Source organism: Melanotaenia boesemani, chromosome 14 (assembly GCF_017639745.1).
Source record: "Melanotaenia boesemani isolate fMelBoe1 chromosome 14, fMelBoe1.pri, whole genome shotgun sequence".
Taxonomy (NCBI): domain Eukaryota; kingdom Metazoa; phylum Chordata; class Actinopteri; order Atheriniformes; family Melanotaeniidae; genus Melanotaenia; species Melanotaenia boesemani.
In genome coordinates this window covers 24,474,317-24,491,451 of record NC_055695.1, presented here as the reverse complement: position 1 = coordinate 24,491,451, position 17,135 = coordinate 24,474,317, and the positions used below count along the sequence as shown (strand labels likewise).

The window sequence follows — 17,135 nt, the reverse complement described above, 5'->3', positions numbered from 1 at the left end:
GAAATACAGACCTCATATAACTTATTTTCACACAATGGCAATTTGATGAGTGTCATTTTACAAATTAACGGTGTATGATGTTTTAGAACAGTAAATGATCTACTCTGTGCAGGCGATGCATTTAAATACTGGTGGTTTCATACAATTTGATCACACATACCCTTAAACACTCATTTCACTAATGTTTTTTAGTGTTTTTTCCTAAGTTCCATAAAATGTTCATACATTACTTTTTGCAAATCATGCTTAGATTTTTGGAGTTTTCTTCAGACATTGAAAGGAAATATTTAATTTGGATATATTTTCATTTGTCTTGATAGTTCCACTAAATGGTCTGTTCACAGTATGTTTGTATAGATTTGCCACTTGTTGAACCTTTATTGTACAGTAACATTTTATAAATTCAATTTAGTAAAGTGTGATATGTATTATTTTAGCTATCCTATGTAGGTATCCCAATGCTTGGTATTTAAAGCACTGTAAGGACACAGTTTAAGCTTGAGTACTAGCCATATTTTATCCAATGCCTATGTTTTTAATTCTTACATTGTTTTCAATAATTTTCCAATAAAAGTATGATTGAAATTTATCAGTTTGCTGATTTACTTCTCAATCTGTGGGCTTGATGTATATATTGTATATATTTTGGATTTGCAATTAAGGTGGTCTGGGGCTGTGCACTGTCAATGGTTAATCATATTTATGGGACGCCGTCTTAAATTAGTGCAAATACTGGGCTTCCCATTCTACAAAGCCCTCTGGGCATAATAGTACAGCAGTTGGGTAAATGCTATGACGTTATCATTAAAAGTTAGAGCTGCATGTTATTTATACTTAGCATGCAGGTGATTCCAATGCTTTTAATTTGACAGTATAAATATAATGCTTTAATCAAATGTGGCATCATTATTGTAACATAGTTAATTTTTGTGTTTAGTAGAAATAAACACATTTCCATGGCAACTTTTTTAGACTAAATTTATTAGTTGTAAGTCCATGCATTATGAGTGGTTATATTGGATGTTCTTATCAGTAACAATTGTTTGTATGACGCAGCTTAATAATTTTTGAGTTCATAATGTTTATCCAGTCCCTTGTAGTAATGCACTGGATATGCAATCACCAGCCATTTCATTAGGTACAACTTGATCCCTGTTTGGCTTCAGAACTTTCGTAATTCTTAATACCAAAGATTCAACAAGGTGTTGGAAACATTAATGAGAAATTTTGGTCCACACTGCCATAATATCCCACAGTTGCTGCAGATTTTTCATCTATGATGAGAATCTTCCGTTCCACCACATCCCAAAGATCCTCTACTGGATTGAGATCTAGTGACTGGAGGCCACTGGAGTACAGTGAACTCATTGTCATATTCTAGAAACCAGTTTGAGATGGTTTTAGCTTTGTAATGGTGCATTATCCTGCTGAAAGTAGCAATAATAAGGAGTACATTGTGGTCATGAAATGTTTAACATGGTCAGCGTCAGTACTCAGGAAGGCTGTGGCACTTGAATGATGCTCGGTTGATTCTAAGGAGGCCAATGTGTGCAAAGAAAATATCCCCCATACCATTTCACAAACAGCCAAAACTGATTGATGCAAAGCAGGATAGATCCATCCCCTAATTACACCTAATTCTGTTCCTACCATCTGAATGTTGCAGTTGAAATGGAGACTCATCAGACCAGACATTTTTCTTATTCTCCAACTTTGGTGACCCTGTGTAAATTGTGGCCCCACTTTCCTGTTCTTAGATGACGGGAGTGGCACCTGGTGTGGTCTTTTGCTGCTGCAGCCCATCTGCTTCAAGGCTGAATGTGTTGTGTTCGTAGACGATATTCTGCACACCTTGGTTGTAAACAGTTTGTTTGAGTTAATGTTGCCTTTCTACTATTTCCAAAAAGTCTGTCCATTCGCTTCTGACATCAACAAAGTATTTTGAACTTTACAGCTGCCGCTCACTGGACATTTCCTCTCGTTTTTGGACCATTCTCTGTAAACCCTAGAGATGATTGTGTGTGAAAATTCCAGTAGATCAGCAGTTTCTGAAACACTCAGACCAGCCTGTCTGGCACCAACAGCCATGCAACGTTCAAAGACACTTAAATCCCTTTTCTTCCCCACTCTGGTGCTCAGTTTGAACAAAATTTCTTAGTTATGTCTGATTAGCTATTTGTGTTAACAAGCTATTGAACAGATGTAGCTAATAACATGGCCGCAATTGCAGAGGGGTATTAGATGTGAACCAAACACAGCAATTGCAGTAGAAAGGAAACACTTTGTCATGCCTAAAAATGATTTTCTGTTTCACAAATTGCTTGTCCGATGTAATATTCATATATCATCTGTTAATAAGAAGTTTCCCCTCCAGGATCTCAGCTAACGCATCAACATGTGAACTAGGACCCCAACCCTCATTCTGCCATTTCAAATAAGCAGTGTTGCTCCGTTGTCATTAGTAAATCTTTATTTGCAGCATCCAAAAAACCTCAAGCAAGCTATTTAGTTTCTCTGTGTATCAGTAAACTGAGTCTATTTTTGTCCTTTTATGCATCCTATGGGGTAATACTAAACTAATTCAAAGCATGAAGAACCCAGTAAACGACCCATATTTTCAAGAATGTTTCTGCCCATCCCTACACCTTTTCAATGAGTTAAAAAAAAAAGAGAAATGATGAGGCTGCAGGCTACCATGCATCCTCTGCATCAAATGGAAGGCCCTGTAGAGGAAAATGGAATAACTAAAACACTTTCAGTCAAATATGGTCTGAAACATTATATGCCTGGCTTGAGTCCCTCAGTGAAGAACTGCCATTCGCAGATGATCACTATCAAGTCAGTCTGACCAGTCCTGCAACAACAAACATATGCTCTCTGCTATTGAAGATAACCACCAAATTCCCCGCTTCAACCCCACAAGCTTTAGTAATAGAAGTTGTGTAGTGTTTGGTTGTTGTACTGTAGGGGTTCATTGACTACCCACACCCCGAAGACAAAATGTAACTCAGAAATGGGCAGAAACTTTTTAAGTAAAGTGGCAGGTGCAGCTTGAAGTTGAAAATACACTGGATACATACAGCAAGTTTGGAACTTCTGTCTCCATCAATCATGGTATATCAATATTCTCCAGCCCCATGGTCTCAGGAAGACCATGAGGAAAAAGCTATATATATATATATATATATATATATATATATATATATATATATATATATATATACAAACACACACACACACGCACACACACACACACACACACGCACACAGTTAACATTTCCGAGGTGTGTATGAACGCAGCATGACGCCGCCTGTGGTGGCTCATTACATTATCTGGCAACCGGAGTGGCAGCGGACAGAAGAGAGGGGATCCCCGGGATTTTTACGCCAAAGCCAGCGAAATACTGTCACCAAACAACTGGAAATCGTGGGGGAACTCGATCAAGCTCCTCCTAGACTTTGTAAGTTCGTGTAACATAATTTCGGTATCTTGCAGTCTAATCCGACATCCTAATTCTCAATTAAAAAATGACGACGGAAGTTTCTCTTTCGGTGTTAGCACAGCTAACGCAAGTTAAGCTAGCCAGCATAGCTTGATCTCAGCTAACGTGCAAGGTAACAATTTGTGTGTCGTTGTGCTACACACATACACGTACCCAACACGGACTGCCAAGTACAAGCTTCAAAAGTACAGAAATTTTGACTTAACTTTTTTGGCAAAACTTGCTATAGGACGTATCAGTATTACTATATTATGGAAGTTATTCCCAGTAGTTACTTGTGATAAAGCTGTAAAACTCAGTGAGAAAGCTGTCATTTTATGTGTGTAATTAAGGCTAAATCATTGGCGAATACGACTGCAGACGAGTGACCAGCGAGTTAGCGTTAGCAGGCTAACTGAGCTTGCTTGTCAGCTAGCTTTGTACTACTCGCTGCTGCCTGAGACAGGGTCGGTTTCATTGTCTGTCGTGTATCGCTATTTGGACGGGTACAAACACCCAAGTCAAATACAATGATATATATTATACTTCCATGGGCATGGGTTTCAGGCTTCACGACTAATCCGCGTATCTGCCGATAATCATTGTGGGCTGGTATCTCGCTTTTCGTAGCCATTGGGTTTTGTAGCTGGACAAATGGACAGGTTGTTGTTGGCAAGCCAAGTTAACGTTAGCATACGATAGCTTGTTGTTGTTGATGATGGGTTAGTTGAATATAGGTAGCAATTCTTTTGGGCTAAGTTGCGTCACTTAAGTTTAAGAACATAATAACTAGTGTTTTCACCGGCTATTTCTGACCCCCCTCGTTCCTTTAAACTGCGGGTGGGTATGGTTGTGGCTTTACGAGCCATTGATCTCAGAACTTTGTCAGATTAGCTCAACCGTGAAAAGCCTTTTTATGGAGGCGTAATGGTGGACGATCGTGCCTCAATTCGGGTGTGTGTGTGTGTGTCTGTCGGTCTGTCCGCGAAAGCTTTGTAGCAATCACCCACGCTAGAGCAAGACAGTTAAGCGCCTACCAGAATAGCAGTGTTTCTTTTACTCAGATCAAATTCACCTTATACTATATGTATTGATATGTCACATTGTCAAGTCTATTGAGGGCATGCCCTACAACCACTGCACTGTTTATTGCCCATTGAGGTCAAACCTTTGGAGACACTTTATATAAATTGTGAGATGCTTCCAAATTATTAATAGTTATGTGTCCATAATTAGTTACCAGAGCTTATGGATTTCTTTTGACATTACTGGAACCAAGCTGTGAACCATGGGTTTTCTGGTTTGAGTAGTCAAGTCAGTTTTGTATTCATCTGACTTTCAGGTGTGCCTTGTAAGCTGAGCAGCAGTGTGTTTATCCTTTTCACTTCTAAGCAAGTGCCCTCTATTTAGATCGAGCAGACAGTTGGCACCCTTGGCTGGTGATGGGGGACATGTGTCGCTTTGCATTTTATGATGTGCCTCGGAGTTGCCTGAGGAGGGTGCTGCTTATGAAAATCTCCCCTGAGAGTGATGTAACTAGACAAGCATGACTCAAGATCCTCTTTTATTCTGCAGCATTAAAACCGATGCATGAACATACACGTGTGTTGTTCACCAATCAATATTAATTAATTGATAATATTAATTTCACTGCTTTTTCTCAAGATTACCTGGTCATCATTGCCATTTTTTTATATTTACTATGGTTATACTAGCTGTGGACTTGGTGGGTCTTTAAATATGGAATTAATCTAGAGTTTAATCTTACTATAGGTTTTGTCCCCCCCCCCCCCCGGTTTTGTTCAGTTATCGCTTCTGCAGCCCAATTCTGATGCTGAACAGTTGCTGCAAAAGTGTAGCGTCAGATCACAAGTTTTTACCTTAAGTTCAGTTACTTTCCATTTTAATGGATCATTTTAAAATTAAATTTATCAACACTATGTATTTATAGCTATATTTATTGTGATTTTATGACTTTCATTAAGATTTTAAAATGGAAATCACATGTCTTTTAACTATTTTGACCAAACACAATGAATCATGATTAAACAAAGATCTGTTATCATTTCTTACAGTGGATATGTATTATCGTCTTAGTATTTATTTTATTATTTATTTATTTTTCATTTTTTACATGTTATAATCCCTAACAGCAAATGTAGTGGAAAACATCACAACTTGGAAAAATTTTCTATCTTGCTGGGGTTCAGTACCTCTTCTGTGGGTTTTAAGGACTAAGTTACCAGTTATCAAAAGTTTTTGATTGAGATCAGGTTTTACAGCTTTATTTAAACAGTGATATTGCTGTTTGTCCGAGGTGATACAAAATTGAATGATGTTGCAATAAGAGATAACTGACTTCTTGCTCAGTAGGAGATGTCACCCTTTGGTCTCACTTTATTATTGTTTTTTTTTCCCTTCCTCATAGTAAAGAGGTTTGTTGATGTATACTTATGTTGCAAAACTTTGTTTTCCTGGAAGTTTGTATTTAATCAGCGTATTTTTAGGTCGGTTGAGATCTTGTGGCGTTTCACCCAAGTAGATTTAAATAGTAATTTTGTTATCTGAATGCTTTTATGTTAGTTGAAAAACTACCTTTCTGGCATGTTACACTTGCTGTTGCTCCACATGCCACTTGGGACAGGAGTAGACATATCAATCAGGAGAAACCACCCAAAGGCCTTGAGCAAATTGTTTTTCTCTAACTGGACAAGAGGAATACTCTTATGTCAAACTGATATAGCTCATTTTTGTTTACCCAGTTGGACCTTATCAAGCATGTGTTTTAGCAGTGTGACTAATCTGACCTTTTTCAGACACTGGATCTGTAACAGAAATATAATAATAACCTGTTAAATTGATGGCAGTTTTAGTTCACGTTAATGTTACAATTTCAGTCTTTGTGTAGTCTGCTGTAATGTTCTGAGAGCAAGGTCTGTGTTAAAAGCATAAATAAGACCAAAATGTAACAGACAATGGTCTAAATTTATTTTTTGCCAACATTTAGACTGTGCTGCCATAAAATTTTCAGTTGTTGTAATCTGGGATTCCTTTGAAAAACAGATCAAAGAAGGTCCATCACTACTTCTATATGCAAATATTAATTAGGCACCTTGTAATAAAAGTTATTGTATTTGAAGAAATGATTTCTAAATTGTTAGGAGGGCAACCTTATCTGGCAAACACACTGAAATATGCCCTCTGCCCCCTGGTTTAGACTGGACATTAATTTTTCCCATCCTTTAGTAAGTGAATGCCTCTTGACCATGTGGCCCAAATGGTTTGAGTACTTATTTTACTGATGTGAAAAATGCTTTAAACTCATATCACTTCGCCTGCTACAGGTAGCTTTACAGATGTGTTCCCATTCCATAACGTCACATTTTAGATATGGTGCACTACCATCTTAAAATCCGCAACCAAGCATTTTCTCAAATGTATAAGTGGCACTCACATGAAAAGTATTAATTCATTCTTCTAGTGTTTTGCCTCACAAGCGGCAACTGGCATGACTGGTATTGCCTGAAATGGCAGCTGTAAGCTAGACCAAAATATTTGTATTCATAGATCTTGAACAATGAGTGCAGGATCCATCCATTCATTACACTTGGAAACATGTTGCTTGAATGAGTCTGTCTAAGATGGAATGGGCACACTGTCTAAGATGATTTCCAGCTACCTGGTTGGTTGTATGAGCTGTATGTACATTGAGTTTTTCAGTGCATACAGTCACTTTATGAATAACTCAGTCTTCTACTCTTCACTCTGTCACTCTTGCCATGGCTTCTGTGTGGCTTCAGAGGGTCAGAGTCCATTGCTGCCTGGGTCTTGTGTTGCCTGTTGTCCATGCAGACTTTGGTTACCCAACTATCCTTTTGCCTCCAACAATTACTTTTATTTATGCTACTGTTTAAAATTGTAATAGTTTCTCTGTTTTCAAAATGCAAATATACTATCAATGGTTAAATTTTCCTCTCCCCCAAACAAGGGGATACACCAATCTTGTAGGTGGTCTAATCAGCTTAGTAGCTGGACTATGTGACAGTATCAGGTATCTGGAAGCGTTATGTCAATTTCCTGGAGATTGAAACGGTTTGCTTTTTACCAAGTGGTGTAAATCACAGTCTGTCACTTTGTCAGGAATAATGCTGCTGGTGGTAGATCTGTGCTGGGCTGGCATGAGATATTATCATCTGAATATTGTCTGATAGCTAAGCACACCAATATACAGTAATATCAGATTTTTCTTCCTAATTTTTATGGTGATTGGTAAACAATGCTGTGGTTAAATTTGCTCCATAAGCTGGCATCCCTGTCATTAATAGCCATGATCTTTAGCTTTAATGAACATAAGGATAAAGTGAAATTGTAATAACTTTAGCAGCAATAATGCAAACAACTAAAAAAAAAAAACTAAATTTAAAAATGGGGAGTGCTCTTTTGGTTCAGATTGATACACTTGAGTCAGCCTCCTGTTGGCTCATGTCTTTCCACAGAATACAATTCCAAGTCAGAGATCATTAAAAAGGAAATGCCTGTTTAGTCACAAATAGTTTTACTTTTAACTCACACATGGCTTGTTTTAAGGACTGTACCAATAACATTTGGTAATGTTGTTAGTAGGGCTGAGTGATTAATCAAGTTTTAATCTCAGTTACAGTCAGAGTTTTTAACTATCAAAAAAATTAAATGATCCAATTTTTTGCTCCTTTGCAGTTTACTGTTGTGCTGTTTTCAGTTTCAAATTGAGCACCACTGGCATTGCAGCGCTCTGCTGCAGACTTCGCCCACAGCCCCAACCGCTTTGGTTTTATTCAGTGCAAGTTCCCAACACCTCTTTAGTCACAACTCTTCAGTCTAACTTAATAATCCACCAATTCCCAGAGACAGAAAGAGATAAACATTATAAATAAACATAACTTTTTTTTTCTCACCAAAGTCCAGTGTTCAATTAAGACAGTGAACAACCCCGGATTTAAGAAACTCATCAACACTTTAGACAAACTGTATCACTGCCATCTCGTCACCATTTTAGTCGAGTGTCTCTCCCTTCCCTGTATGATGAGTGGTGTGAGGGTGCTGTGAAGGACGTGTCTAAAAGTTCATTGTCTCGACACCACTATGGACCTGTGGTTAAAGCCGCGAGTCGTATATAAATCTGATGCTACATTTTCAGAAATGTAGCGTGTTTCCAGACTTTTTTTTCCATATCACACGGGGCAGAACGTAGCTGCTGGTCTGAGACAAACAATAGCTACGTGGGACCTGGGTGAAAAGAAACTAGTCTGTATTACCACAGATAAGGCTTCAAATGTAAAAAAAAAAAAGTAATTCATAGAAGAAACACAAGTAGATCAGATTGAGTGGGTGGAAACTTGTCTGAGAAACAGTAATAAGAATGAGATGACTATAAATTGGTTAGTGTGATTTTTTTCTCCTGTGCTGGTAACACAATTTAACAGAAATGAAGAACCAGCTACAGACATGAAAATGTTTCCTTCTTACACCAGCTCTTGGCATCAAAACAGCAGAACCCTGGCATCAATGCCAGATGAGTACAGCACATTATTTAATAGATGGGATGTCTTTTAGTGAGTACAAATAAGAAATTCATCTTTAGAAGTAAACCAGACTACAGATGAATCGATCTTGATTCAGTGTAGCCCAGGGGTTTGTTTCTGGCCTGTTTTTAATCATCTTTCAATAGTAAGATAGGAATTGGGTTTATTTATATTGCACTTCAGCAATTAGTGTGATACAGGGAAGACATCAGAATAAAAAGGTAAGAATGAAAATCCTAATCCTCATTTTTGTTTTAAATCATAATTTATAAATAAAATGAGTAATAAGGAGGTTGAGTGTCCAGATCATTTCAGTCATCAGCTGGGAAACAAATACAGAAAATTTCTGCAAATTTCTTTTACACTATGTCGACAAGTGGAAGGGGTGCCTCTAAGGCCCAATCCCATTTCACCCCTTGGCCCTACCCCTTACCCCTACCCCTTAAAACGGAGCTAGAAGGGGTAGGGCTGAAAAGTCAACCCCTACGAATTGGGACACCCCTTCAACGGTCACATACGTCATCAGTAGTCACTAAAGAACATTTTACACAGGAACTGGAAGAAACTAAAAAAAAAAAAAAAAAAAACAATAAATAGGCTATATTAAAAAATATTAAACATGGGGCTCAAACAGTAAAAACCAGCAAAACTGCTGGCTGTATTTAAAAAAACTAGGAAAAACTATATTGTGCATCGTTGCCGTCTGTGAAGCTGAAATATCTCCCTCATCACTGTGTGTCAGTCAGCGAGCGAACCGCTGCGTCTTTTTGACATATACGCCGGGATACCGGCACAAAAGTAATGCGGTCCACTGGGAATCCTCTAGAACCTCTCCATTAGCCGGCATTGCTCTTGATGTGTATTCCAGCGTGAGAAATCATAGGTTTAGTGTGAGAGCGTAAGAAGCCACTCAAATGCATGAGTCTCACAGCCGATGCGTGACAGTAGCCCTGTAAACCAGCGTACCGGCTCGCACAGGTTAGTGCAACTGTCAAATATGGCATGAGAGAGATCACTCCGCAAGAGCGTTCAGTCGAGATACTCTATAGTGAATCCTGTTGTCATACACAGTCTATGGTGAAGTAAGATGGGGAGGGGGGCTAATAAAAACTATCGCGGCGGCAAACTTGTTGCGCTCATTTTTTCATTACAGTGCAATTAATTGACTTATTGCTTATCGACAGGCATATATGGGACCTAATGTACGAATTTTGCATGCAATTAAAATTAATTGTGTGTGCTGGTATACTCTCTTTTCTCTGTGGCTTTTTTTTTTTTTTTTTTTGTGCGAGTGTGTGTTGCCCTGCACCTCAAGAAAGTGTGATGTGAGTAGAAACACTTGCTTTCTCATATAGAACAGGAAATTTTTCATACCCCTCCGTTTCAAGTGTGCCTCTGAAAAATCTTCGTTTGAAGGGGTATATAGCCCTACCCCTTACCCCTACCCCTCTGTCCTAAAAGGAATTGGGACACCCCTACACGTGAACGCGCAAAACGGAGGGGAAGGGCTATGGGGTGAAATGGGATTCAGCCTAACTCTGGCTCTGAAGACAGATCTGGCGGCTCTAATTCAAAGTTTAGTCTGATGCCCTGTTACTTCAAGAACGTGTTTGATCCTTTAAAAAAAAACACACACATTTGGTGATGCACTGTCAAAAAAAACAGATTTTTCTTTATGGTTTTATGTCTGTAGGGTAAGTGATAAAAGTAAATAGGAAAGATGTTATTGTGGAATTTGACATTCAGCTTAGAGTGGCACCAGCCCAGCTTGCTTATACGTTCAGGCACCTGAGTGCTGTGTGTGTGTGGGGGGTGATGACATGGACACAAACACTTGAAAAGATTGCCAGCGTGATACCCTCCTTTGCTGAAATAGAGAAGAGTATCCTATCTAATTATTGGTCTGTTTTAGCTATGAATCGAATGGAACTGTTAGTTTCATACATGTAATACACAAAAAGGCTTAAACAGGGTGTAGATATCATCAACCTTAAAATCAGCTCTGCTGAGTCATGTATTCATGAACTCTGTAGCTCTAACAATAGCCTACGCTTTAAAGCATTATGGTGGAAAAATGACAAAATAATTTAAACACCATGGGACAGCTACAACTCAGCTGTGAAGTCATGTTGTATTTCCAAACTTCATTCCAGACGAAGTTTCCAAAAATGACTGAACTATAATGATAAACAAGACTTAGGGACAGAAAAAAAGTTAAACTTTTTAAACGCCCTGGCAAAAACCACTTAATTAAGTAAAGTTGCTCTAACTATTCTTAAACTTCAGATTTCAAATAATGTGTTTATTAATAAAACCAACAAATATTGGATGGATTTTAAGCCGTGATTGGCCTCAGAAATTACTACGATGACTGGTAGGTTCAGCTTGTTTTGCTCTGCGCGTTTCCACGATGGTCTTAAAGTTCTTGGTATAACACTGGAGCAGGAGAACTACTCTGGCTGCTGTTTCCATCCCCACCTCTGAGGAAGAGTTAAGAAAAAGCCTTTTTTTTGTCTTATTTTCAGGTGATTGAGGTGTTTTTTGAAGGGAATTCTATATTCGCGGGTGGAAATGTGTGTGCATCAGGGTGGAACTCCACCAACAAAGAGCAGTCCTATAAATCAGATAAATAACATAACACTGTTTAGTTTTCTGATAAAAGGACAAAGTATAGACCTGCTCTAGAGGAAATGTAACCTGTAATTACTTCTGTTGTAACTTAGTGCTGTATAGAAGGCAAGATCACAATAAATTTACTTGACCTTCTAGGGGGCGCAGACCTCCTTTTCAGTATAATGCTCGGAGTTACACTAGATATGCAGCTTATTAATAGAAAATAACATAAGAAGCTTGTAATTTTAATCTCAATTAAAATCTGGGTTTCCAATAATCATAAAAATGAAATGATCCAATTTTTTGCTCCTTTGCAGTTTACTGTTGTGCTGTTTTCTGTTTCAAATTGAGCACCACTGGCATTGCAGCGCTTTGCTGCAGACTCCGCCCACAGCACCAACCGCTTTGGTTTTATTCAATGCGAGTTCCCAACACCTCTTAAGTTAGACTGAAGAGTTGTGGCTAAATAATCTACCAACTCCCAGAAACAAAGAGATAAACGTTATAAACAAACATAACATTTTTTTCTCACCAAAGTCGAGTGTCTCTCCCTTCCCTGTATGATGAGTGTCATGAGGGTGTTTTGAAGGATGCAGCTACAGTCCAATGTTTTGCCTCCCCTGTGATCATAACGCACCATAGAGTCGTATATAAATCTCACGCTACATTTCATTGACACAGATTTCAGTGTGAAAACAAAATGTTTCCAAACTAATCTTTTCAGATCACACCGGGCAAAACATAGCTGCTGGTCTGAGACAAACAATAGCTACGTGGGACCTGGGTTAAAAGAAACTAGTCTGTATTACCACAGATAAGGCTTCACACTAGCTGCCCCCCCCTCTCTCTCTCCATAGACAGATAGATAGACAGATAGATAGACAGATAAAATTCACAGTATTAAATTGAAATAATTGCAAGATTTCAATTATAATAATCGTGATTATCATTTTTGCTATAATCGAGCAGCCCTAGTAGCTTGTGTGTCAGAACTGCTGTCTGAATGGACATTTATGCTGCATATTGTTTTATTTACTTAAAATGTCAGTCATACCTAAGTAACTGTTCATAAGCTTAGCACACTGATGCTGTGCTTATTCTTTTAAAAGTCTGTTTAGGCAGCCCCTTTTTCACTCTGCCTTTTTTCCCCTCTGTACTCTGGTCACTTCCTGCTGCCATCCATTTCAGAGAATTGTAATCTGATAGCAGTCTGCGTGTGTCCAGGCCTTCAGTCTGTATGAGGGTATGTGCTTCTGGTTTTACAGGATTACTGAGTAACCATTTGGAAGCAATTTGGCTGAAATTGAAGATAATCCCTGCCTTGGATTTTTTAAAACATTTAGCAATTCTTTTTTATTATAGCCTGTAAATGTTTATGGTTGAAATGTATCCAGTGATTTTTGTGATTACAGGCTCAATAATGCTACTAAAGGTTTACTTGAAATGTGGAGGTGTCTAGAGTTTTATGACTTAGATGTCTTTTTATGTTTTCTGATGGTCAGTAGTTCCTTCAATAGAAGTTTTTATGTATAGATTTTAAAATGAATTTATACTCATCTGAATCCAGATTAAATGCGACAGAGAAGAAATGCTCTCTTGTTAAAGGATCCTCAACAGACAACTAACAAGTGACAATGTCTCTTAATGCAAACAGCCATATTCACATGGCTTAATATGATTATATGCGTCTGTGTTCTTATGTGATCATGTACTGAAGTCTGTTTTCTACTTCCTGGACTTAGTGCATTGTCGTCGTCGTCGAGTTACTGAGGGAGAATCCAGGTGGAGACATGCGCACACATAGATGCACTCTGTAGCTCTGGCTCTCATTTGCGCACACACACCCAAGCACACACACAGAAGCAGTCTGGCAGATTCAGGGTTAAAGGCTTCCATTTTGTTAGGTAACACCCTAATGGTCTGATCTGTCAGTGGCGTTAAAATGGCAGGGGCTTAACCCTTGGCGTTCGGGACACAACCAGTAGGGGCACACACACACACACACACACATACACACAGACACAGACTTCTGGGCTGGCCGAGCCTACAACAGAACAAGCGAGGAGGGAGTAGGTCTGTGTGTGTGGGGCAGGGAGGGGTAAGACGGAGAGTAAGCAAGTGAGAGAGAGAAGACAAGGAAGAGTATTTTTCACTTGAGTACAGTTAGATTATGGCTCAGCTAACCACATGCGCTCTGCACTCTTCTCCCTCCCCCAACCATGGCACCTCCTCAGCTGGGTCCCTGCCCCCACTCTTAAGTCTGGTGCACAGATCAGCATAGGTAGTGTGATCCTCTTTTTATTTTGATGATTACTGAAATGAAGCAAATACTCTGCGACTGACTGAAAGTGATTGAAGATTTTAAATGTTTGACATGAAGAGCTCTTATAATCTTTAGTGGTGATGAGTTGGTAATGATCGCCTCAAATTTAAGATCACATGGCCAAATATACTAATAAGGTAGTTGGCAGTTTGAGGGATGAAATCAATATACCAAAGAACGATGTCCCTTGGCTATCCAAAAATGAGTTGCCTCTCTATTGTCTTTGTGTAATAATAACCCCTACTTGTATTCCCTTTTATTGGACAGTAAAATTGTTGTTTTCCCCTACATTGAGCCCTAAAGACACAATTGAGAATCCTGTTTTTTAAAATGGCTGTTAATGTGTTGGCTGGCTGTGTCCAGTCAGTCCCAGTGGGGAGATCATTACAGCGCTGGAGATGAGAAGTGAGCACACTAACCTGAGGGGATGAGTCTTTGCCATTGATCCGGCGTAAGCTACTGGACACAATGAGAGTATAACCTGCAGTGTCAGTCCAGGTCACAGATTTCCATTTGCTTTCAAGTGCATGCATCTTATCCTGCTGTCCTGGATGTAGAAACGTTCTGTAGGTTGTACAGCCCTCTCAGAAATGTAGATAAGGTGATGTGAGCAAAAATGTTTTTGAGAACCAAACAGCTATTTTCAAGACTTTGCATACATTTTTGTGTATGAGGTTAGTTAAATGGGTTGATTTTTAGTTTAATTCCTAACCTCAATACTCTGTTCTTCCTTTTTTTTTCCTGTCTAAGATCTACTCTGCCCTCACACCTTATTATTCTGTGGAAAACAAAGAGCCATGTCTTTACTTCATCTCCAGTCTCTCGAGATAAACAAGTGCAGATAACTAATCACATGCTGGTCCTCCACTACCCTCATTTTCATTGGCTTGTAATTTTCCCTTCCTGTGGTCAGTACTGTGTGCGCATGTTGCAAAATATGGATCCTCATCAGCTCAAAGTATACAATCAGGGATACATAGCATTAAGAATTTATTTTTTGTAATGTTTATATCTTATCTATGCTTCTGCCTTAATTTAGTATGGTTAAAATTCATAACTAAGCCCACTAGGGCTCAAAATGTCAATGTCTGCCTGTTAATTATTCTTCATAAGGAGGGAGAGAGTATTACGATATAATACTTGGATAATTTATTTAGTGTATGAGATCTACCATTAGCTGGCTTTCTATTTCTAACATGCGTTTGGAGCAGTGAATCAGAAAATGTGCACCAGTAGTTAAGACGTTGCAGAACAGGTAATAAATGGAGTGTAAGAAAGTGTTTAAATATGTCAGATACTTCACAGCAGAATATTGTTGAATGATGTCAACAGTATCTTAAAATAGTGGTGTAACTTTATGAATTAGTGGAGTGGATCAACTTGGAGCAAATGCTGCGTTTAAGTTGTTACATAAGTTATTTTAATGAAAAGTGAAAGTTAAACCTCCACAAAGCTTGTGATGATAGACGTAATGCTAATTGAACCTTTTTTTTTTTATAAAGATTTTTTTTTCAGATTTTGCCTTGAAAGAAAAAAGTTAGATTAAATAGTCTGTTTTATTTTTGAATGATTAGATAAATCTCAGCTCTTCTTTGAGCGTGATTGTGAAGAATTTTGTGATTTCAGCCTCTTCTAAAGACTGATCGTAGTTGACACGGTGCTGGCAAATGTGCTGTGGTGTCATTTGTGTAACTGTCCCGCCATAGCTTATACTTTATGCTGTTAATGTGATGTATGACTGTTTTACAAGTCAGCAGTCAAGTTGTCAAACTAATTTCTGCCTACCAATGTCCTGACAATACTCCTGATACATGGTGTTTGTTTATTTGCTGGATATCAGCTACGAATTACGTGAGTTTTCACCATCAGAAAGTGCAGGTCTTTGCTTGTTTCTTACAATATCGTGTACTGAGTGATAATTAGACATTTAGGACCTGGATGTTTTCTTTGAGAAATAAACCAAAGGGCAGAGCATGGGCAAAAGAACTTGTTGACTCCACACAGGTACATGTCAACATGCATAGTAATTTTCCCACTCCTCATTACAGTGATGTGTAGAGCCTAGCATTAGCTTTATATCCCATAAACACAAATGCATGCATACATCACTTTACATGGTGTATGATGCAAAACACACAGGTGCTATTAGGTGTAAAGTTATAGTTATAAAACTTAGTCATGCTGTTTCTTATAGTGATTACAGGCTAGAGCCCTGCATTTATGAGCTTGATAACATTCCCACCAACATTTTCAAGTTCGTTATTTGCGCTCAGCCACAAGAGCAAAGGTTATGTGGGATAAATTGATGTACTTTAATGTCAGGTTTGATTGTCTGTAAAAGACGGTGGAAAAACATTTTGCTTAGTAATGGACCAATGAGTGATGGTGCCTCGTGTTTTATTTATAGGATCAAATGTTATGCGAGAATGAAATCACAACATATGCACTGACTTTTTTTATTTTTTTTACACTTTGTTTTCAACACCTTATGATTAGCTGTAGTGCATCCGATGTAATGGACACGGGATTCAAAATACTATCTGTGTCTAGGCCTGTCGCGATAAGCAATAAGTCAATTAATTGAACGATAAGAAAATAAGAGCACGATAAGTTTGCCGGCCGCGATAATTTTTATTAGTCCCCCCTTTACCATAAACTGTGTATGACAATAGGTTTCACTATGGCGTATTTCGACTCAACGCTCTGGTTTGTTGCGGAGTGATCTCTCTGGTGTCATACTTGACTGCAGCATGTTGCAGCACGAGCCGGTAAGCCGCATTTGTTTTGCAGGGCTGCCAACACGCAATGGCCGTGAGACTTGCGCATTTAAGTGGCTTCTCACGCTCTCGCGCTAAACCTCCGATTCTCATGCTGAAATATGTAAATAAGTCGAATGGAGAAATAATAGATGCAAGCACCTCCTCTTTTATCATTTCGCTGCTCCCCACATGTAAGCAGAACACACACATCTAGCTTACGACGTCAGTACAAAGCCCCCACTTCCTGGTCTACCGTAATAACCCCTGTAATCCGCAGGCACATTACGCAAATAGAGTCAGCCTATATACTAGTGTTGTGCGATGTGTCTAACTTTGTGTGTGCGATCCAGCAGCTCAGTGCGCGTGAGAGTGAGCGTGAGCGCAGAGGGAGGAGAAG

General features: G+C 38.8%; 1 protein-coding gene across 3 annotated transcripts in view; it reads left to right on the top strand.

Annotated features, from left to right (window-relative positions):
• Window positions 1–3,315: 3,315 nt before the first annotated feature.
• gatad2ab (GATA zinc finger domain containing 2Ab) overlaps window positions 3,316–17,135 on the top strand; it is a 28,623-nt gene continuing 14,803 nt past the window's right edge. For all 3 annotated transcript variants that reach the window (XM_042006110.1, XM_042006111.1, XM_042006109.1), the window contains exon 1: window positions 3,316–3,461. The gene's annotated coding sequence lies outside the window, so the exon portion shown is untranslated. The remainder of the gene's footprint in view (window positions 3,462–17,135) is intronic.